Consider the following 23,085-nt stretch of genomic DNA (forward strand, 5'->3'; position numbering starts at 1 on the left):
AAAACACTTGACCATTATGTATTTGCCCCAAAGTGAAAGGATGAAGAGATCCCGATGAAAGAAGAATGGATACAGAAATGGAGTATGCAGAAATGGCAAAACTCACCAGAAGAATAAGAAATCAAGACAACAAACTTTTTAGAAAGGAATGGAAATGGTTTATTGAGCATTTACAAACAAATTGTAAACAGATGGAGACATTTTACACATTTTATTGTAAAAATCTGCAGTAGATAGATAGATGATTAAAATAATAAGTTAAGGCAAGCTGAAGTATGCAGGGAAGGACAAAAACAAATGTAAGGAGGAGGAGGAAAGGAGTCAAAGTTGAAAATGTTAACATTATGGTTAAATAATTGTTGTAATGTATATAAATGAAAACTATCATTTTTTTAAAAACAACAACCACTTGACCATTATAGCAGGGGTTTTGTGTGTGTGTGTGTGTGTGTGTGTGTGTGTGTGTGTGTGTAAGAGTGTAAAACTATTAAGGTCACAGTCTAAAATTACCCATCTGCACCATTGACTTCAGCAGGGTTATTTCCCTGAATTAAAAACAAAGGAGTTAGTACCACCAGCAGAGTATAAAGTTGCAGAAAGGAGTGGTGCTGACCTGTTCTCGGATTCTCAGCCTCACCTGTGTCTTTCTCAAATAGTTTTAACAGCTATGACATTATCAAATTGCATGGCACTTTAATTTTCAGTCTGCTCCATCCAAACATTTTAGAGAGGTTATTTGAGGATACAAATGCTAACTCCCAGAACAGACTATTCTGTGTTTCCAGAAACTGCTTTTTGTTTGTTAAACTGTTCTTGTTTATTTCAAAAATGGAAGGTATTACTTGAAGGTGGGGTGTACGTGTGGAATGAACAATGTTCATCCAAGACAATCATGAACTGGAAAATACACAAGCCTTGCAAATCATAGCAACAGGGAGGACAGCCTGGCAACAACAGCTGCTGCAATGAAAAGAAAAGAAAAATCTGATGTTGGGTTTAAACGGGGAAATGTAAGGCATGGAGAGACTGCCTGCAAGGGAGCTGTGCAAGAATAAATGCTGGTGACATGATTTGTAGTAGGAAAGAAGGTATTCAGTTTCTCTTAATAATAAATAAAAATATATAAGTATATTTTTAGTGTTAGTATAAGTATAGCTATGCTGAGGTTATTTCACCGAGTTCCTTACCATACGTGTATATTAAGTAATTGGGACTTCCAAGACAGGGTTAGAGTTGGAGGTCATTCATACACTGAAGTTTAATGTGGATTTGAAGCTGCTCCCCGTCCTTCCTTTTTCTTTCGGTATCCACACAATGTCATCGTCATCCTCATCCAAGAGGCACCCCACATTTCTGCCCACTAAATGCAGATTTTCCCATCCCACAGATAATCCAGTAAAAGGAAGGAGCCAATAAAAATTGCATATGACTTGATTGTTGGTGCACTAAAGTGCATTATGCAGGTTGCACGTTGGCCTTTTTTACATGCACGGTAAGATTTTACTGGGTGCCATCTGTTGCCACATCCCTACTTCCACTTTGTTTCCATCAGTCCAAAGGAAAAGATGCAGCCTGCCCTTTCCATTGGTTGCTGCTAAAGGCACATCGTGCATGGTGCTTAAAAGAAAAGCAACAGCAACTCTCTTGTGCAGAACTGCCCTTGCACAAAACAGCTGCATAAAAAATAAATAAATGCTGTTATAGGAGGCAGTAGTCATGAGCCCTGTTGTCTTTGTTCATGGAGTTTTCTTGGCAGGGATACTGGAGTGGCTTGCCAGTTCCTGCTCCAGGTGGATCATGTTTGGTCAAAACTCTCCACTATGACCTGTCCATCTTGGGTGGCCCTGCACGGCATAGCTCATAGCTTCAAGTTATTCAAGTGTTCTTGAAGCTACCAGCATGAGTTTGCCCAAACTGCGGGAGGCAGTGGAAGACAGGAGTGCCTGGCGTGCTCTTGTCCATGGGGTCACGAAGAGTGGGACATGACTAAATGACTAAACAACAAGTCATGAGCCCTGCAGTGCTGTTGAGACTGGGGCTGGATTGGCTGGCTCTATCAGAGGAAGGAGAAATGAGCAGGATGCTGAACTGGGGAAATTGGGTTGCAGGAGAGAGATGCTGGCTTTCCCCGCCAACCTTCCTGCAGAGTGGAGAGCCTAAGCGGAGGCTGGGGAGGGCTTTGATCTGCCAAGGGACTGCACATTTGAGAAGCAATGCACACACAATATTAACTGCAATCCACACCAACTATCCCTCCTAGTTCTTAAAGGCTATGGCCCTAGGCAGGCCTAGCATTTTCGATGGGGATGACAGAAGCACAGCGGGACATCTCTTGGAAGGTGATGACAGTACCAGGACCCCCCCACTCCAAGCCATCAACAGGATTCCTGTTTCCACTATGCTTCTGCAAGCTTTCCAGGGGCATCTGGCTGAAACCCCAGGGCTTTCTCCATTCTCTCCCTTTACTTTTTACAAATGCGTGCAATAGGAATCTGAAGCTGCGTTCTCTCTCTTTCATTTTAACATGTCGTGGGTTCGAAACAAGCGCCTCGCCCTGAAGGTTAAAGGGGGCCTGAGTCTTAGACGATACTTGGGAGGAGGGGAGCAGCAGCAGCAGCAGTCCTCTCTGTGGCTGAGGCTGCACAGGGCGGGTGAAGCAAGCAGAGGGAGGAGCTGCCTTTTAAAGGGCCTGCTCTGGCATCCACCCCTCGGCTACTTACCGCGCTAGGAAGTGACGCCTTCCCACAATCCTAGCGAAAGGCACTCAAAAGTTGGGGTTTGGTTGCCTGCAGGACCCCCCCCGCCCCCGTTTCTTCTTGGGCTTCTTGTTGGCAGTGGACTCCTCTGCCCCGGACTTGACTCAGGACAGGACTTGTTGCAGCGACTCTCTGCGACTGAAGGTGAGCAAAACTTTCGCGCTCGGTTTGGATGTTTGTTTCCTTGTCCTTTGCTGCCTGGATTAATATCGTCTGGGTAGTGTAGCAGGAGATCTCCTCGTTTTCTTGTTACTTCCAACCCGCTCCGCCTCCCACTTCCAAAAGAGAGAAATACAGAGAGAGATGCAAGTGGATTATTGGGTTTGGCTCGGGTAGATGTGAAGTGGAGCAGACAGAATGGGGATCCGGAGTTTTTCTGGGATGGCGGAGAAAACGGCGTTGCTCGGGCACAAGTGACAGCAGCTGCAGCAGCAGCAGCCGACTAAACTTTTTTTGTGTGTGTGTGAAGTTTGGGGGGAGAATCTGGAGTCCACCCTCTTCGGACTAACTCGGTTCTGTCGCTTCTCCTCTCCGGAACCTGCGAGCGTCTCTGCAAAAGAGGCTTTTAGCGAGTAGTATTTCGTCTCGGATCAAATCCGCCCGTGCATTTAAAAAACAACAACAATCCACGTTTTGCATTTTTGTTCGTTTGTTTACTCCGGCGCTGGTGGCTCAAGTTTATTCCGCAGACAAAAGAGTCCTGTTCGACGAGCCCTTGCTGCTGACTTCGCACCGGGGGCGGGGGTGGGGGGTGGGAAAGAGAGAGAGAGTCGAAGTGGCTCTTCCAAATATGGGACGAGCCTGTGCTGAGGAAACAGAAGCAGCCTTGCCCGCCTCCTTGCAACAAATGATGACGTCTCATCAGGCTGCAAAGGATCTTTTGGGATTTAAACGAGCTCCCCGCCGTGCCCGAAGATTAAGGCATTCTGGGAAATGATTTACAATGAACTGAAAAAGGTATTTAAATATACTTTCACCAAGAAACCAGAGGCCTTTCTCTTGGGTATTGTCGGCCAGGGGGTGTTAAAGACAGATACAACCTTTTTTATGTATGCTACAACAGCAGCTAGAATACTCATTGCAAAGTACTGGAAGACACAGGATCTACCCACACTGGAAGAATGGCAGATGAAGGTGATGGACTATATGAATTTGGCGGAGATGACGAGCAGAATCCGAGACCAGGGAAGAGAAGCGGCGGAAGAAGAATGGAAAAAGTTTAAGGAGTATTTAAAGAAACATTATAAAATTGGTGACAGTTAGAATGATGTTGGATTAAAATAAATGGTTACTATCAGTAAGGGTTATGATAAAGAGAATAAGGGTGAATATTATAAATTTATAATAAAATAAGGCAAGATTTCGCTGAATAACTGTAAGAATTTGGAATACAGAAACGGGAAGTAAGGGGAGGTCGAGGAAGTAAGGTTTACAAATTGGGTTATGAAATGGTACTTGTTTTTATGTTTTATTATTGTCTGATGTTTGTTTATGTATGTTTTGTTTTTGTTATATTAAAAATTGTTCAATAAAAATATTATTAAAAAAAAAAAATAAACGAGCTCCCCGCACCCGTCGTGGCCTGGTTTTTTTATGTAAAACAAAACAAAACAAAAAGACACCTTTAGGACAAAAGCTTGTTGCACGGCACTTCTGGCAGATGTTGTGTGCTGTTAATCATGCAGTAACTGTAAAGGACGGGTACTTTGGCAGTTTGTCGACAAAGCTGTCCAAACACCCACTTGCATATGTGACTGTGCCTTGCACAATCCAAGTCTTATGATAAGCCTGGATGAAGGTTTATTTTGGATGTATTAGGCTTGCAGGCTGCACATTGGACATGTTTTTTGCTTTGCTTTTCTGTTGAATTCTGCCCTGAGCTCTTGCTTGCTGTGATATTGTATACGTATTATTGTATTGTATTATATGTATTATTGATACGTATTATCAGCATGGATAAAACAAAAGTTTTACTGAAATTTGAGACAGATGAAGGGAGCTGCTGTTTCTCAGCAGAAGGGCATCTGCTTTCAATGCAAAGGCCCCAGATTCAGTCCCTGGCATTTCCAGGTACAGCTAGAAGAGACTCCAATCTGAAATACTGATGAGCCACACAGTACAGAGCTCAGTGGACTAATGGCTTGATTGAGTATAAGGCAGTTTCCTGTGTTTTCTGCAAAGAGGTGTTGGTGTTGGGGAAAGAAAAGCAAAACAAAAATGATAACTGCAGTCTGAACAAGCTGTCCAGACACACATGACTGTTTACCTCTGTATCGTGGGAAGTTGCTTCTAAGTTTTTGTTACTGCAACTGCTACCTTAACAGTGCATCTGGGTATCTTTCAGTGAGCTCCACAGTACTGTCAATGCAAGACAGAATGTGCAACAGAAACTTAGTCACTGTATGTTTCGGATCTACATTATAGATCAACTGACGCACCAGCTGATCCGTATGCCTCTCACTTTTGAAAATAAAAATTGCTGCTGGTGTATGAGTGCCTGCAATCAAAGTGCACTCAGCACTTTATTGCAGATATGGTTTCTGGGTATTACGTGCAGTCTGATCAAAAGTTTTATCTGGTTGCATCATATAAAAACCATGAGGATCTCACAAGCATAGCTGACACGTATCTCTTAATATTCTGGGGGTGATTGCATAAGAGTACATGAAGAGGATTGTGCAAAACCCTGTCTCTACTAGGGGGGCAGATTTGCGCTGCAAATAAAGAACTGATAAATTGCTCCTTAGGTAGCTGCCAAGTTCCTGCTTGACCTCAAGTATATGATCCTCCTTGGAGTCTTCCCAATAATAGGTGGAAGATGTGCATTTAAGGTTGTACTTGCACTTACAAAAAAGGAAAGGAGAAGAGAAAGAATGGTGCAAGAAAATTATATGCCTATAAAAGCCCTAGAGGAAAAAAGACAACACAGTCCTGGAAGAAAATCTTAACATTTCAGGAAGCTTTGAAAGCAGAGTGCTCAAAGCGATTGCATAGTGAAGATTAAAAATGATTCTCTGCTCTGCTCCACTGCCACCCTCTGTGAAATTGGCATAGCCTTGGGAAATAAAATAGGAACTTTGAGAAGGGCTTACTTTGGTGCAGGGTGCGTGTGCATGGAGGAACGGTGAATTGTAATACGGTAAAGCATGTGTTAATATTGTGGCTGTAGTTCTTGTTTGCATAGGCCAGGGTTAGGGAAACTTGCCTAGGGCTACATTCCCTTCTAAGCAACCTTCTGGAGGCCGCATGGCAGTGCTGGGAGGGGCCACAGGCAAAACTGAGTAGAGCAATTGGAAGCAAGAGACTTTTTTTTAGTTCAACAACACATTCTAGACAGGCAAAAATACCCAATGAGAGTGGAAAACAGCTAGTAATGGGTGGCTGGGTAGGTGGTGGTGGCCTGGAGAGTCCTAATAGAGAGGTTGGGTTGGACTAGATGACCCTTGGGATCCCTTCCAACTCTACAATTCCATGACTCTTAAGCAGCAGCTGGCAATTCCTGGGTTCTAATGCTGTCTTCGCCACATACTAATTACTTGGCCATAGGCAAGCCATTATTCCAAGACGCAGGTCTACCTTCCAGGACTGTTATGAAAGTTGTTGAAATTACGTGTGTGATTTTTGTTTCTTAACATTTGAAATGTGCTGCATGCATGATTAATCCTTTTACCGATTTATTTTTGACCACACCAACTTTTGGGGCATTTGGCAGCCCTAAAGTGTGAAAGGTGCCCTGAGAGTGGATACAGACCAGGTGCACCACAGAGCTGCTTCACAGAGACTGCTTTGCATTGCTACATGTGGCAGCTGCTTCTGTGTGCTGAGCTGCTAATCAAGGGAGCAAATTGCTATGCAGAGAACCCTCCTTTTGATCATGTCACCGCCACACATTTCAATTGGGGTTGTAGTGGTGTGGCGACACTTTGGGCTTCTTCATGTAGTTTAGTATATTTGCCAAGCATGGCAGCACTGACTGCAGTAAAGGTTTCAAGCTCCCTTGCATAGCCCTTTCTCTCTTTGGCAGAAATAATCAAGGGTTTTTAATGGCATGGTTGATTGCCTGCTAATTCCTGCAAATCACAGTGCTGTTAAAAAGAGAGCTAGAGGAGTGAGTTCAAGGGCTGGTGGTTGTGCCCCTATTTATGTATTGGATTGGGGTAAGCAACCTAAGGCCCTTGGGCCGGATGCGGCCCAAATCACCTTCTCAATCCGGCCCGCAGATGGTCCGAGAATCAGTGTGTTTTTACCTAAGTAGAATGTGTCCTTTTATTTAAAATGCATCTCTGCATTATTTGTGGGGCCTGCCTGGTGTTTTTACATGAGTAGAATGTGTGCTTTTATTTAAAATGCATCTCTGGGTTATTTGAGAGGCATAGGAATTCATTCATTCCCCCCCCCCCAATATAGTCCAGCGTACCACATGATCTGAGGGACGGTGGACCGGCCCCACAGCTGAAAAAGGTTGCTGACCCCTGTACTAGATTCACCTTTGCTAAGGAACTCAAAGTGACATACAGAGTCGCGCCCCCCCCCCCCTGTTTCCATTACTATATAGCCTCACATCAACCCTGTGAGATAGGTTAGCTAAGAGGCAGTGCCTGGCCCAAGGTCACCCAATGAGCTTCATGGCTAAGTCTCCTAGGTCTCCTAGGTTCTAGTTGAACACTCTAACCACTACACCACACTGAATGAACAAAGGTTTCAAGGCAGAGAAGCAGGAATGGCTCAAGGTACGTTGTTGATCTGAAAGCGAATGATTCTGTTCCCGCTCTGTACCCTGATGCGTGCTGGGAGTGGGGAGGACAATAGTCTCCCATTCAGGGATCTTCCCCAGGCCAGAAACAATCAAATGAAGGATTAGAAGCTTCTATTGGGAAAACTGGGGGAGGGGGGTACATCTGAACTGTTGTCCCATGGTTTGCATCCTTTCATTTTGAAGAGGAGCACAGCACCTTTTGAATTCTGAGATCTTGAGTTGCTCCAGCCTTGGTGGGACTTTGAAAGGGCAAGCGTGTTCAAGAGTTGCAAAACATGTTGATTGTGAAACACGCTGGAATAAAATTTCACTCCAGGAGCAGGACTGTTGGATATCTTAATGAAATTCAGCCGGGAAACTACAGGTAACATATTCAGAGCTAACAGGGCTGACCCACTAAACAAGTAATCTGCACACCTTTGCTGTTGGAAATATAGAAGGTTTCCATGAACTTTGTGTGATTACTGCCAGCCACTAACATTTCCGGGTGTTACAGAAAAGATCCTCAGGTTGGAAGGTACCATTTTCATAAAAGCTTAAGTGCAAAGGTACCTCCTTAAAAAAAAGTTACAAAGTTAACCAGTGCCCTAGATGTGCTTGACTCCTGTGTTGTAAATTTTGCCAGGCTTCCTAAACTAGACTGGGAGTGCAGTGTTTGCTGAGTAATGCTATATAACTGTGGGAGTGCCCGCTCTCCACCCAAGAGAGTCAGATACAGTTACAGTTATTGTGTTTCTGATGCATTTGAGGGCTTAACATGCTGGCCACATATTTCCAGTATTTCCTCTGGTTTCACTAGCATGGACTAGAAACTATTTTTTTCTTTTAAAAATAAATGAATTTGTTATCTAGGTGAACTGTGTGACTGGGTATTTGTATGCTGATCTTAAATATTTTAAGTCCCCCTGCATGTGTCTATTGGGTTGATTTTTACATAAATAATTTTAAAACCAAGACTCATAGACAATCTGCCTGGGGGGGGGGGGGAAGGTCTGTATTCCTGGAGGTTTAAACCAGAGGAGCCCAGGCTCAAACTTCAATTAATTGTTCCATTCTTCCATACAGTGGTACCTCTGGTTATAAACTTAATTCATTCTGGAGGTCCGTTCTTAACCTGAAAATGATCTTAACCTGAGGTACCATTTAGCTAATGGGGCCTCCTGCTGCCGCCGGCAGGCAATTTCTGTTCTCATCCTGAGGTAAAGTTCTTAACCCGAGATACTACTTCCAGGTTAGCAGAGTCTGTAGCCTGAAGTGTTTGTAACCCGAGGTGTTTGTAACCTGAGGTACCACTGTAGTACATAGCTGTCAATTTTTTCCTTTTTTAAAAGGAAATTCCCTTATTCTGAATAGGATTCCTCGCAAGAAAAGGGAAAATTGACAGCTATGCTGTAGTGCAGTGTGAAGATCAGGTTTCCCTGCTTGGTGCTCCTTGCCTTCAGATCTCTCCATGTCAAAAGCAGGGACGTGGTGGTTAAATGGGATAATAACCTGTGTTCAAATGCATCTTAGGACTTGTTTTCATATTTTTTTGGAGCTTGCCATTCTGTAACAGGAAGCTTCAGACACACCCTGTTTTGGCTCATCCACAAGTCACTGGTGTGAGGCAGTGCTCAACAAAAATGCTGGCGCCCCCACCGCTCCAGGGCTGAGCTCAAAGGGTTGATGCCAACCCTTACTCAATTGCTGCTACCAACATGCTGAAAACTGTAGACAAGTGGGTTGCTTGTCCTTGGGGATGAACTGTGAGAAACTTTTAAGTAGGGAGGCCTGGCTAAGGCTGCTTCCCAAGTACCTTTCCTTCCTTCCTTCCTTTCTTCTCCCTCTCCCTCTCTTTCTTGCTCACACACCACACACATGTATTGTGACACTACTTGGGAGCAACTGCCTTGGTGGGGAACCGGCACCAAATGTACATGGCTGGTGTGATGTTGGAGGAGTGGGAGCCGTTGAGGTTGGATCTAATGGGTGTATATTATGTAGAAAATGTATCCAGTTTTTAGGCTGCTAAATTATGGTGAATTGTGATGGGTCAGGCCTTGTTTCTCTTTGTTTACACTGAATCCAGCTGTAAAGATGTAACTCAGGGGTTGCCAAGATAGTTGTGGTGTGAAACAATGTCCATGACAGTTGCTTGGGTTTGCAAATGTTGCCCAAAAATGTTGCCTTCTCCTAATGTATTTAGGACATGGCGTAGGATTCTGATGGACCATTTGTGTTGTTGTATAAGAGGGGGACACTCCTGGTCCACAGGTATGGGTTTCCTGTTACAGTACTGCTTTATGGCTACCGTATACAATTACATGAAGTACAGGATCATGACATTTCTCAAAATGCTAAAGAGGTGAGTCAGGAGCTCCTCATCTCGATGGATTCCTGGCTCACTTTCAGCTTACTTATGCTTCAGGCTTACTTTTGGAGCACATCAGAGATCGAAGTAAATGGAAAACATTTCATCCATCCCTGGCAAAATTAGTGTAACCAATTGTGTCCACAGGCCATTAGATTGTCAATACTCTTATAAATCATTATGAATTTTAGTAACATTTGCCATTCCTAGAATAGAGTATGGTATAGTTGGATCAGTCTTAAATAAATAATGTTGATTTATATTGGGGGTGGGGCTATCTAGTCAATATAATTGGAGAGCATTTAAACTTCTTATTTGGTCTTCAGTTGCACAGCAGTTGTAATAGCAGTACGTTGTTGTTGTTGTTGTTTTGTTGTTGTTGTTGTTGTTGTTGTTGTTGTTGTTGTACAAAGTGAGTTTGGAAATTGCTTCACTACATGCTGCCTCTGTTTGAAGGCATTATGAAACAGATGCAGTTGAGGCTGAAGGCAATGACCGAAACACTTATTAATATTGGCACATGCTGACCCACTCATATTTGCTAATAAATAAAGGGCCAGCATGCTTTGATGTGTTTTAAAATGCCAGTTATCAAGGTGAGCTAGTATTTAGCCATATATTTAAAATGAATTTTAAACACCTTTAAATCTAAAAAGGTGGTCTTATATTTTGACTCTCAAATCCAAGGAATAGTACCATAATAACCCTCCCAATCTGCAGACCTGTACAAATAATACAAGTTGATATTTTACACAGATATAGGAGATACTGCATTAGAATGATAGAATGATAGAACTGTAGAGTTGGAAGGGACCCCACAGTCATCTAGTACAACCCTCTGCAATGCAGGAATTTCAACTAGACCATACTGTATATGACACATGGCCATCCAACCTCTTCTTAAAAAACCTGCAAGGAAGGAGAGTCCACCACCTCTTGTGGGGGTTTGTTCCACTGTCAAACAGCTCTTACTGACAGAAAGGAGATTCCAGCTAAGCACCAGGAAGATCTTTATTGTAACTTGAATCCATTGGTTTGGGTCCTAGCCTCTGGAGCAGGAGAAAACAAGCTGCATCCTCCATGTGACGGCCTTAAGATATCTGAAGGTGGCTATCACATCTCTTTTCAGTCTCCAAGCTAAGCATACCCAATTCCCACAGCTGTACCTCATAAGATGTGGCTTTCAGACCCTTTATTGTAGCTGTGGACTTCTGATCAATATCCCAGCATGTTAAACTAAATTTAAACCAGACCAGTGGGCACAGTGTGACACAACAACAAACAGTATTGGACAATATCACTAACCCCCCTCCTTCACATACGTACGGTACTTTTTTCACCTAATGATTCTTCCATTAAAATAACAAGAAAGAACTGTATGCTGGTATACTGCCGCAATTTTAATCACTTTACTCCCACAATTTTCTGAGTTAAGGATTTCCCCCCCGCCCCGGCATCGAATGGCACAGAAATCAGAGCTAAACATGCAATATATTCAATTAATTTTCCAAAAGTGACTTTTTATGTCATGTGAAAGCTGAAATATTATGCAAAATTTTACAGTTAGGGAAACGGAATAAACTACCACATGAAAGCAGCCACAGATACATGAAAATATTGCTTCTGGTGGATTGCAATGTCCCCCCCCCCCTTTCAGGAGCTGTAATTACAGCAACTTTGGGGGTTGCTTTATTTGTGTGGGGGGGGGTGGCATGATTCAGATAAGAAGTCTGGGGCTAGCTTAGAAATGCGTTAACAATATAAATGTAAACAAAAGATTGGCAGAGAAACTGAGGGAAGTCAAAAATTGATGAATGTGTGATAAAACGTGAATTGATTGTATAAAAATGAATAAAAATATTTTTTTAAAAAAAGAAGAAGTCTGGGGCTAGCAATGTCAATGGCAGTCATTATTTCTCAGCCTGGCATACCGTAGAGGACTTTTTTGAGGATAGAATGGGAAGACTCCCTGGACTCTTTAGAGCAGCTTTGGCCAATTTGGTGCCCTCAAGGTGTTTCCAGCTACACATCCCATCAACTCCACTCAGGTGTCTGCCATCCGTCTGCACAAAATCAAAGCTTCCCAAGACCAGTCGTGGACTTCGGGCCTTCAAATTTCAGTGGCGCCCTGGGGGACTCCAACATTTGGTGCCCCCCTGCCCCTCACCTTCCATCCAAATCATTGTTGCAGTGCCCTCTTGGCTCAGTGCCCAGTGTGGGCCCATCAGTTGCGCTCCCCTAAATCCGCCTCTGCCAAGGCTGCTTCTCATTTTTAAAAAAAATAAAATCAAGGTTTTGTTATGTGTATATATGTTACTTGTAGTTTGCCAATTGCTCAGTGCAAGAAATTATAGAATAGTCACTGTTTTCTTTTATTTGCATAAGAAGCACGGAGAAAGAACAGTAATATTAAATCCCACTGAGGGGGCAGTGTGAATCTTGCTGTATTTATTGTGGGTGTAAATTAATGCTGTTTGGGGAAGGAGGCATGAATAGGTCCTAAATAAATAAATTCTGCATCAGAACATGTTGTTGTTTAGTCGTTTAGTCGTGTCCGACTCTTCGTGACCCCATGGACCAGAGCACGCCAGGCACTCCTGTCTTCCATCAGAACATAGAGCTACATTTTTGCACTGCCTGGGACTAAGGTGCAAGTACATGTAATAATCAGCACATAGTTGATCCCCACACCCACAAAATCTAGACACTGAAGCAGGTTGGTCGAACATCTGCAGTGCAGTGCAATTGAATTATGGAATTTTAGCAACAGTGATACAGATGTGTTATTTGTTCTGGCAACTAGATTGCTTCAGAAACCCTTGGGCTTTTATTTTCCAGGCAGATATTCCCCAGAATTGCATGTCTTGCCTGTCTGCCTTCTTGGCAGGTTCAGGTACTTCCTTCAGGGAGCCTACTGTTCCGTTTCTCAAATAATTCCACTTGTGCAACTTGTGTGACTTAGTTCTGTATCATGGCTAGAACCAATATAAACATCTGTGGCCTAAACAGAGTTGGAAGAGAACAGGAAAAATACCTATGCGGAGGTGTGCATTTCAAATTCCAGCTCAGATTGGTACATATGCTTCTACTATGGGGCGTTAACTAATTTGAGTGTTAAAATCCCCATGTAACTAAACTTAAAACAGAAAGAACAAGGAGTGTTTTGGTGTCGTCTTTATTTAATTCAATGTATACCCTGCACCTGTAGTTGACTTCTATCCAGCTATTCAAAACAAGCCAAGAATTATAGCCCATTAGTCAGCAGTATTAATACTAACTAAAAACTGAGGGAATAAAAAAGTACTGGACAGAGCAGGTTGCCCCAGGAAGAAAGAGGTTAATAAGCCTCTTGAGTTTGGCTGCCTAAGGCACTTGAAGCAGAGGCCTCTCTCCCAATGACCTAAGTGTGCAGGAAAGGTTCATATGGAAACAGGTGTTTACATTAGCTTCCACAGTCTCAAATCTTTCAGGGTTTTAATGGTTGGCTTTCAATTGTGCACAGAAGCAGCTGTGTGAGTGGCAGCAACAGCAACACCCGAAGATTGGGGAGGAGGCCCTCTCTGTCATCCTCTCTCTAAGCACTCATTAAGATTCCCTCTCATCAGCGCTTCAGACTGTCCAGCTGCCCTTATGAGGAGATGCCTAATTCTAGGAATCAAAGCATCTCGTATGGCCTGGCCCTGGACTGCTAGATAGCACCCATGCGAGGAGGGGGAGGGCTATTATCTTATATGGTGTGCATGATAAAAGGTAAAGGTAAAGGTACCCCTGCCCGTGCGGACCAGTCTTGACAGACTCTGGGGTTGTGCACCCATCTCACTTAAGACGCTGAGGGCCAGCGCTGTCCGGAGACACTTCCGGGTCACGTGGCCAGCGTGACAAAGCTGCATCTGGCGAGCCAGCGCAGCACACGGAAACGCCATTTACCTTCCCGCCAGTAAGCGGTCCCTATTTATCTACTTGCACCCGGGGGTGCTTTCGAACTGCTAGGTTGGCAGGCGCTGGGACCGAGCAGTGGGTGCGCACCCCGCTGCAGGGATTCGAACCGCCGACCTTTCGATCGGCAAGCCCTAGGCGCTGAGGCTTTTACCCACAGCGCCACCCGCGTCCGGTGTGCATGATACTTTTAGTTAAAACATACCCACTGGTGCTGACAGCAACATGGAAAAGACATTTTACATCACTGTCTCTCCAGTGCCATCAGAGGTCACCACTACCTTGGGGTGCGGGTGGTGCTGTGCTCTAAACCACTGAGCCTCTTGGGCTTGCTGATTAGAAGGTCAGCGGTTCGAATCCCTGTGACAGAGTGAGTTCCTGTTGCTCTGTCCCAGCTCCTGCCTACCTAGCAGTTCGAAAGCACACCAGTGCAAGTAGATAAATAGGTACTGCTGTGGCAGGAAGATAAATGGAGTTTCCATGTTGTCCTTTTACGCCAGAGCGGTTCAGTCATGCTGGCCACATGATGCAGAAAGCTATCTGTGGACAAACGCTGGCTCCCTCGGCCTGAAAGTGAGATGTGCGCCACAACCCATAGTCTCCTTTTTCTTATCACTACCTTGTAAAATAATCATCTTATCGTTGTGTTTCTGAATATCAGTTGCTAGAAACCACAGGAAGGGAGAGTGCTCTTCAGATTGGGTTCTGCTGGGGGTTTGCCAGAGGCAGCTGTTCAGCCACTGCAAGAACAGGATGCTGGACTAGATGTGCTGTTGGGCCTGATCCAGCAGGCTCTTCTTATGTTATAGAATATAGATCATTTTTCAGCTTAGAGTAGACCTGCTGAAATTAATAAACAAAACTAATTTGGATCTATTAGTTTGAATGGGTTTACGCCAAGGACAACTTAGTGGCATACCCTCTATAGGAATCTGCCTTTCACTGAGTTAGACCATTGGTCCATTTAGCTCAATACTGCCTGCACTGACTGGCAGCAGCTCTGCAGGGTTTCAGGCAGGATCTCTCAAAGCCATGCCTGAAGATGCTGGGTGTTGATCCTGGGAGCTTCTGTGTGCAAAGCAGATGCTCTGTTACTGAGCTACAGTTTTTCTCCTGTATGACAGAGTGCATTAGAGTTGTTAAGTACACAATGTCCAAATCTTAAGACTAATGTATGCTGATTATATATCGACTGGGCATTTTGCATTCATATTTTATCTGACGTATAAAAGTCCTCAAGCTGTTGCACTTGTTTCTTTTCCTAGGTGTTAAAACAACTGAGGAGGAGAAGTGTTAAAATAACTAAGTTTTATACAAGAAATACAGAATTGTAATGTGATTTGGAGAGAGACTCAGTGGTCTTCTTGTTCATTCTTGATAAATATTTGACATTAATAAAAACTGGAAGACTTCGCAGTTCTTCTACATTTGCATCCTGTCCCTCCTTTCAGGAACTCATAGCAGCTTCAGATATTACAAACGTGGACCTGCAGCTCCCTATGCAATCTCTTCCTCCATTGTCTGCTGATGATGGAGGATAATGTTCAAAATGTATCTTGGATAGGAGAGGAGAATAGGCTGCATTCTATAATATTTCCTGTGCAGGAGCCTCTTTGGACTTTCTAAGCAAACAACGCTACGTGAAAGGGTTCCATGCGCATTAGATGTAAATCTGTGTAAGAGAGCCCCAGTAAGAAAGAAAGAAAAAGAGAACTGAAGGATAAGAGAAGTTGCAGCAGAGAAGCATCAATTAATTCTTTCTCCACCTATTAGAGCAGACAAGTGACTGTAGGATAAATAAAAATTGCCTTTGTCTTGCCACCTTCTTCACTCTATATTTTTTTTAATAAACTGTTGTGAAACTCACTTACAAAGCATTTGCTTATCATGTAGATGTTGCCTTTTAATAATTGTGAGAGGAGACTGTGCTGGCAGTTTTTCTCTATAACATCTGAAGCCACTGAGCAGCTTATGTGGCCCTGTGATTCAGGCACTGATCAGCTTAGCTTTAACCCGGTCAGAGGATCACCTGCTTTCTAGGCTGCAGGTTTAATGGCCAAGTCATTAATAGCAATACAGTCGTATCTTGGTTGATGAACGCCTTGCGACTCAAACGTTTTGGCTCCCGAATGCCGCAAACCCGGAAGTGAGTGTTCCAGTTTGTGAATGTTCTTTGGAAGCTGAACGTCTGACGTGGCTTCCGTGGCTTCCAATTGAGTACAGGAAGCTCCTTGGTTGTTGAATGTTTTCGGAAGTTGAACGGACTTCCGGAACGGATTCTGTTTGTAAATCAAGGTACAATTGTATTAACAAACTAATATGATGTATTCTAAGTATTTAAAGAGTGGGGACGGGAAAAAAATAATATTTGAATTAAGTTTTTATATAGGAACAACTTGGACATTACATGACACAACTTTTTTGGGGTGATGTGCCACTTCTTAAGAGCATTGTGGAACAGGCATGGCCAAACTTGGCCCTCCAGCTGTTTTGGGACTACAACTCCCATCATCCCTAGCTAACAGGACCAGTGGTCAGGGGTGATGTGAACTGTAGTCCCCAAACAGCTGGAGGGCCAAGTTTGGCCATGCCTGCAAGCTTAGTATAATTGAAGTCACTTTCCAATCATATGTTGTTGCTTAAACAGAAGGGATCTGAAAGTCTAGTGGCATGGTTAGTTACTCAACATGTCTATTTTGGGGAGCTAATAAATTGGCAGGACATAGTGACCTACTCCAAAGTGACTTTTTAATGCAGATATTTCAATGAAACTTTATCAAGTCAGGCACAGCATGAAGGCTTTGACAACTGAAATGTCACTGCCTTTCTTTTATCAAAATCCTGGAGCTTTAGATTTTTGCTATTCAGGATATTCTTGGCCTCAACGTAGAATACTCTGCTATTGTATCTGTGCTGTCAGGAAAGTGTTTATTTACCTTTCAGAATTTAACAGAAAAGACAATTCTGCCAGATGTAGCTTCTCCTGTCATCATAGCATTGTGATCTGACAAACCACAGTGAACACCCAAGACTAAAGTGCTATGGTTAATTTATTTGAACTAACCAGACAATTTTTGGCCTGCAGGGCAGTAGCTTTAATGTGTTGCTATTCAGTGATGGTGCTTTATGAGGAGTACCCTGCACAAGACGTATTGAGTGGGAAAGTCACCATGAGTTGCTTTAAATTTTCATGTGATGAACACAAAATTATTAAAGGGTGACAGTGTGAACAAAGCAGAAGTGGGTAATTCCTGAAAACTATTGCAGAGGTCCATGGGTTTGTTGCCAAACAAACAAAAAGCATTTAATTGCATGGAAATAGAAAAAGAACATTGTTGTCAGTGCAACAAACTGATTAATGTTTGGTGAATATGGAGTGCTAGTCTCTTGGCACCAAAGATAATGGTGAAGTCCTACTCAGGCTTGTTTGGGGGGGTGTATCTTGCTTTAACTGGGAAATTCTGAGTAAAAGTATATATAACTGGGCTGCAAATCTGCTATCACCGGCACTTGCAGCAAGCTTTTGCTGAAGTTAAATCATTTGAGCTCTTGTTTTGAGAGGTTTTGATAGTCATGAAAAGCTGAAGACAAATTTGTGTGACAGCTTTCTGGAAAGCATCATCAACATATAACCCCACAAAAAAAGAGAAATATCCATGTCGTTGATGTTCTTCTGGCTCAGGACTGCATGCTTTGCACTCTGTGCCTAGAGCCAAAGATTTGAATTACGGTATAGCTGAAAGTGATAGCAATGAGCAGCAAAATGTTACAGTACCTCTTCCTTTCTTTTCCCCTCCTCATAGAGTGATTTATTGTACATATATTGTCACTACTCTCCTTGAATTGGTTGGCAAGGAAAGATACACAGTAATCTCTCCAGTATCCTGAATGTTTAAAGCATATCCTGCTCCCCTGAGCTGCCACTGTCACAAAGGTCCAAAAAGACCTGAGTCAGAAGATGTCCCTCAGAGCAGCAAACATCTAGTGATTTTTTTGCAGGCCTAGAAGATGGCTATATGCAGACATGGAGCCTGAATGGGGGTTGTACAGAGATCACAAGATGCATGTAACAAAGTCCCCCTGACAGCCCTTTCTCATTTTCTTCAGGACAGGTAGGTTGAGTGATTTTGAGTGGAGAAATGGCAAGGTGTATGTGCTTAACTGCCCACCACTTCAGAACTCCAAATCACCCTTGGAACATTTTGGATGCCCCTATTTTCTTTGGAGAAATGTTGGAGGGTATGGCATTAAAGTATGTTATATGGAATTGCTGATAAAATAAATGAGAGGATGTTATAAGGAGAGGGTGCTTGTTCTCTCTCTGTGTGCGTGTGGTGTTAGGAGGGTGATGCATATATTGTGCATATTCTAAAGAAATAGCCATGTGCTCTCTCAAAAGTATGTCTCTCTTCATTTCAAGATTTTAAAACTTGCACAGTGAAAAATGTGGAATCTGCTTATACACTCTGAGGATGCCTGGGAGTAAGCCCCATTTAAGCCTTACTTCTGAGTGTATAAATAGGATTATGGTGTAATGAGGCCTTCCACAAATGTATCTGAAACACTATTTTAAGTGGGAACTGCAGTGATATCTCACTTACCCCATATCACTTATCCAAAACGTGAGGATATTTTGATGATAAAGCCTGCATTGAAGCAATGAGAAGAACAAAGCCTACATGCAAATGTGAGCTTTATCTAGAGAAAGGACTTATAATTACTCTTAATTGTATCTTTAGAAGGCTGCTGGTGGTTTCACAGGCCTTTTCTGCCGATCCTGTTTGCATGTGTTGAAACTTGACACTTTTGCATACTGAATAAAAGAGCCCAAGGGAACACAAGTGATACTGTGAATTATGGTAGAGCTGGAGACATCGTAGCTGGTAATTTGTCAATGTTGCTGTTTTCACCAAATGCATATTGTCTTTAACAACATTCAGAGTCCCTTTGAATTAATGTCGAATCATGCTGTGGGTCTCATATTTTCATTTGACACTGAACACTTGATCCCAGATGTGCACAGAGCAGAAAACCCTTGGCATCCTTTCCAGGAACCTGGGGTTTTTCCATTGGTTTGGAATGTGAGCCACTAGGCTCTTTGATTTCACTTTGTGGGAGGTTATAAGCAGTGGCTGCAGAGGCTGCATACACACCATACATTGAAAGCACACACCCTGCAAGAATCCTGGGAACTGTTGTTTACCCTTCACAGAGCTACAACTCCCAGCACCCTTAATAAATAACAGTTCCCAGTTTATTTGTGGATGTGTGCTTTCAATGTACAGTATGGTGTGTTTGAAGCCAGAGTCTAGTCCATCAAAGGCTTTTATATACAAATGCCTTACTCTGAGATCTGAAAGCTATGCAGTATTATTATTATTATTATTATTATTATTATTATTATTATTATTATGTGACAGTGGATTACATTAAGGCAGAGGATGTGCAAGTCTAATGAAGAACCAGTGAACTCATGGGTTGCTACCAGAAGAAAACATGGTGTGTGCAACAAGGAAAGACATGCTTTGTCTGTGTCGTACCTCGTGCCATGTTCAGTCTCCAGTATCACCAGTTGGAGGAACTCAGATTACAGGATTGGGAAACTCCTCTGCCTAGGAAGCATCTGTCAGAGAAGACAGGACTGGGTTATACAGCAGGGCTGGAGAATGGGTTGCCCTCCAGATGTTGTTGGACTACAACTCCCATCATCCCTGACCATTGGCTTTGGTAGCTGGGACTGGTGGGAGCTGAGTTCCACAATGTCTGGATGGGCACAGATTTTTCATCCCTGTACTGACTTCAGCAGGCTGACTTCAGTCTTGTATGCAGCCTGCTTTCCCCCCTTTTTCTTTTGGTACTTAAATACCCAGTCCACCAAGGTGTTTTAAATTTACATAGCAAGGGTGCAGATACAATTACGGCATAATTGAACTGTGTTCGGCAACCCTGAGTATGCATTTGTGCTAAATGACTTCTAGAGGGATAATTACATTAGTGTGCTATACAGAAATAACAGTCTTGTGGCATTTTAAAGAGGCTGGGACTTTTTAGTGATTTCTCTTAATCTTTGGAACTCCCTTCCTAGGGAACAGAAGTCAACAGACATTTTTTATTAAAGTCTGTTTTGGTTAATTTTAATATGCTGTGCTTTGAAACGTCATTGCTGCTGCTTATAAATTAGTGGGGTGTTTTATTCCTGCTGCATTTGTGTGTTTTGAATTGTGATGGCAGTGTAAGTCATTTATTTACTTAAGCAATTTCTAACAAATTTCTTATGGCATAAGGCCAATAGAGGCCACTGTATCAGATGCATATCCTCAGTTGGCAGGCTTATTTATCTGTGGGGGGGGGGTGTGATCAGGGAATGCAAAAAGTATTATTTGAATAAGTTCAATTAAAGCTTAAATAATAAAAAAGTATTTTTCTATATCCAATCAAAGTTATTTCCAATACTCCTACTTATCAACAGACACTGTGCAATCCACCAGAAATTGATCAATGATCCATTGGTGGATTGTGGTCTATCTGTTGACCACCCTAGAGACAGGCTGTTGTTCTACCTCCTCTATCAGAGCCAGTAGGTCTATGAATACCAGTTGCTTCGCATGGGTATCTGGTTGACCATAAGAGTGCTGGAATGGATAGTCTTTTTGGCCTGATCCACCAGCTTCTTATTGTGTTCTGGCATCTCCTTATATGTCGCCTTATGGCAAATTCACACTTAAAGATAAAGGGACCCCTGACCATTAGGGTCCAGTCGTGGACGACTCTGGGGTTGCATGCTCATCTCTCTCTATAGGCCGATGGAGCCGGTGTTTGTCCGCAGACAGCTTCCGGGTCATGTGGCCAGCATGACTAAGCCGCTTCTGGTGAACCAGAGCAGCGCACGGAAACACCGTTTACCTTCCTGCCGGAGCAGTACCTATAGATAATACAGTACCTATAGATAAGTAGATAATACTTGCACTTTGACGTGCTTTCAAACTGCTAGGTTGGCAGGAGCAGGGACCGAGCAACGGGAGCTCACCCCGTTGTGGGGATTCGAACCGCCAACCTTCTGATCGGCAAGTCCTAGGCCTGCCTAAACTCTGCTACTTTGCACCACTGCTTGTAGCTGGATGATTTGAATTTTCCAAATCTCCTCCTGACTAGAGGCATCTGTCTAGCAAGTGTTGGGCTGTCCCATTTGGCTCTTCCCGGCAAGAGGAATGCGGTGAATGCCTCTGCAAGATGGTACATGACAGAACTGTTGCCCAGCTGTTATGAGGCTGCTGTTCCTCTTCTTTTTCCTTTTCGGCTGCAGAAACCAGCAGGCTACCAGGGCTTCGATTCCTTCCTGTTCTGCCACAGCACTGTTCCTTCCTCTTGCACTCATTTGCAATGCACGTTTCTTTCCTGCTGTGGTAGTAAACGAAGGCTGCTGTTGCATGGATATCCCGCGCGCTGTGCAAGATGCAAATAAAAACTGAAAATGCGGCGGCGGCGGTGGAGGAGATGCAGATTATTTGTGGGAGGCGCCAAAGGAAGACGGCCACACAGTTGCGGAACTCACAACTCTCCAAGGGAGGGCTTATCAATAGCCTTCTTTCACATACATAAAGGAGCTGGAGCTGTTGCACAAGAACAAGCGATGAGTCACAGCAAAGCAACTCAGAGGCCTCTCGATACTCGAATCCAACGATGTGTTTTACTCTGGGCTGCTCACCCTTCCTGCTTCCCACATATTTGGTGACAATTCCCACCCCCACCTTCCCGTCTGCATTTTGTTTCTGGTTTGCATTTGTGCAAACGGCAGGAAATGTCGTGGCACTTCCTAGAGTAGCTGGTTCAAAGTAGGGGCGCGCGTGCAAATCGTGAGTGCCTCGTTGTGCAAGTCCTGACAGCCCAATCCTATACGCCTTTTTAATCTGGATCGGGCGCAAGCCATTTCGTGGGATTTTATTCCCATGCAATAACGTCGGGGTGGGGTGGGGAAATCCTGCGCAGATTTACTTGGCTTTACCCCCCCCCCGTGAACGAAGTGGCACGTGGTTGCCTAGGATCGGCCTGCACCCCTTCAGGATGCAGCCGGGAAATTTGCGCTTCTAATCATATTGGTTGCCCTCCTAGACCATTTTCGCCCCCCCGCGCCCCGTTCCATTTCCTGCGCCCAAATGTGAGTTTCCAGCGCTTTAATTGGGGCTTTTGTTTTGATGTGTCTCCCCACCCCATGCAAAAATCACGCACAAGCCTGATTTACGGGCTTAGCCTATAAAAGCAAGGAGAGAGCAAAAGTAAACGTCCCTCCAAACGGGAAAAAGTCAGCACTATTCCTGGCAAAACAGCGTTTCCAGTAACGTGATCAGGCTCTTTCCCCCTGACCTTGTAGCTGCATCGAGATGCTAGCAATGCGTGCCAGAGCAACTGGATCTTCCTGGCAACCGAACCTTTTGGACGGACGGGCCCACTCTCTCCCTCTCTTAGCCACAGACGGACACACGCACGCACGAAAGTGTTGAGTTACATGGGGTGGTTATTATATTATACATTAAAAAACAACTTTATTTGCCTTATATGGCCACAGGAAATGGGCGTGGCTTAGGCCTGCTGCCGGGTGGGGGAGCCTGAGCAGGAGCCAGTTGTGCTGATGAAGTGGAAGAGCTGGTTTTACTTCTGTTGCAGCAGGGCATATGTGTTTTGCAGGAGGTGGCTGCTCCTAATTTCCTTTCCTGAGAGTTGTGCAATCTCTTGGTTCTCAGAAGGAGGCGGGGAGACGGGTGGGTGGGAAGCCAGCGCTCTCTGCTGTGGCTGCTGCTGCTGCAGTTGCTGCCTCCTTCGTAGCTAAGGAGCTTCTCTTCCCTCCTCCTCCTTCTCCTCCCTCCCCACCGCTCTGCTCCCCAAGCTGTGATCTCAAATCCTGTGACTCAGAGACTTGCAATCCTGACACTGCAACGTGCGGTTGGCGGCAGAGAGGGCAGCAGCACCAACAGCAAACCGGGGCTCTCCACATCCCGGGCGCCAGCGAGCAAATACTGCAGGACTTTGTGCGCAGAGAGCGAGCAACCGAGCAGGCTGACAACTTGTGCACGGAATCTTTGCAAGGAAACTTCCTGCATTCTTTCCAAGGGAGCCTTGAGGGGTGGGGGTAGCGGGAAGGTCTGTTCCTCTGTCGCTTGTTGCTTTTTGGATTTGGCACTTAAACCGTCAGCAGAGAAGCACTGGAGCGAAGAAGACCGATGGGAACTCGCCTGGCTTTTATTTGGCGTTTGAGAACAAGGAGGTAAGTTTGAAAGCGAGAGGGGGGACGT

At 44.1% G+C, this 23,085-nt stretch overlaps 1 protein-coding gene across 2 annotated transcripts in view; it reads left to right on the forward strand.

Annotated features, from left to right (window-relative positions):
* The first annotated feature begins 2,697 nt into the window (after nt 1-2,697).
* The window catches only part of MIDEAS (mitotic deacetylase associated SANT domain protein), a 69,855-nt gene continuing 49,467 nt past the window's right edge, over nt 2,698-23,085 (forward strand). The window contains exon 1 of one of the 2 annotated variants that reach the window (XM_053384064.1): nt 2,698-2,900. The gene's annotated coding sequence lies outside the window, so the exon portion shown is untranslated. Of the gene's footprint in view, nt 2,901-21,836; nt 23,058-23,085 lie in introns of those variants that run through there. The other variant, XM_053384062.1, reaches the window with a different exon arrangement.

This window comes from Podarcis raffonei, chromosome 1 (assembly GCF_027172205.1).
Source record: "Podarcis raffonei isolate rPodRaf1 chromosome 1, rPodRaf1.pri, whole genome shotgun sequence".
Lineage (NCBI taxonomy): Eukaryota > Metazoa > Chordata > Lepidosauria > Squamata > Lacertidae > Podarcis > Podarcis raffonei.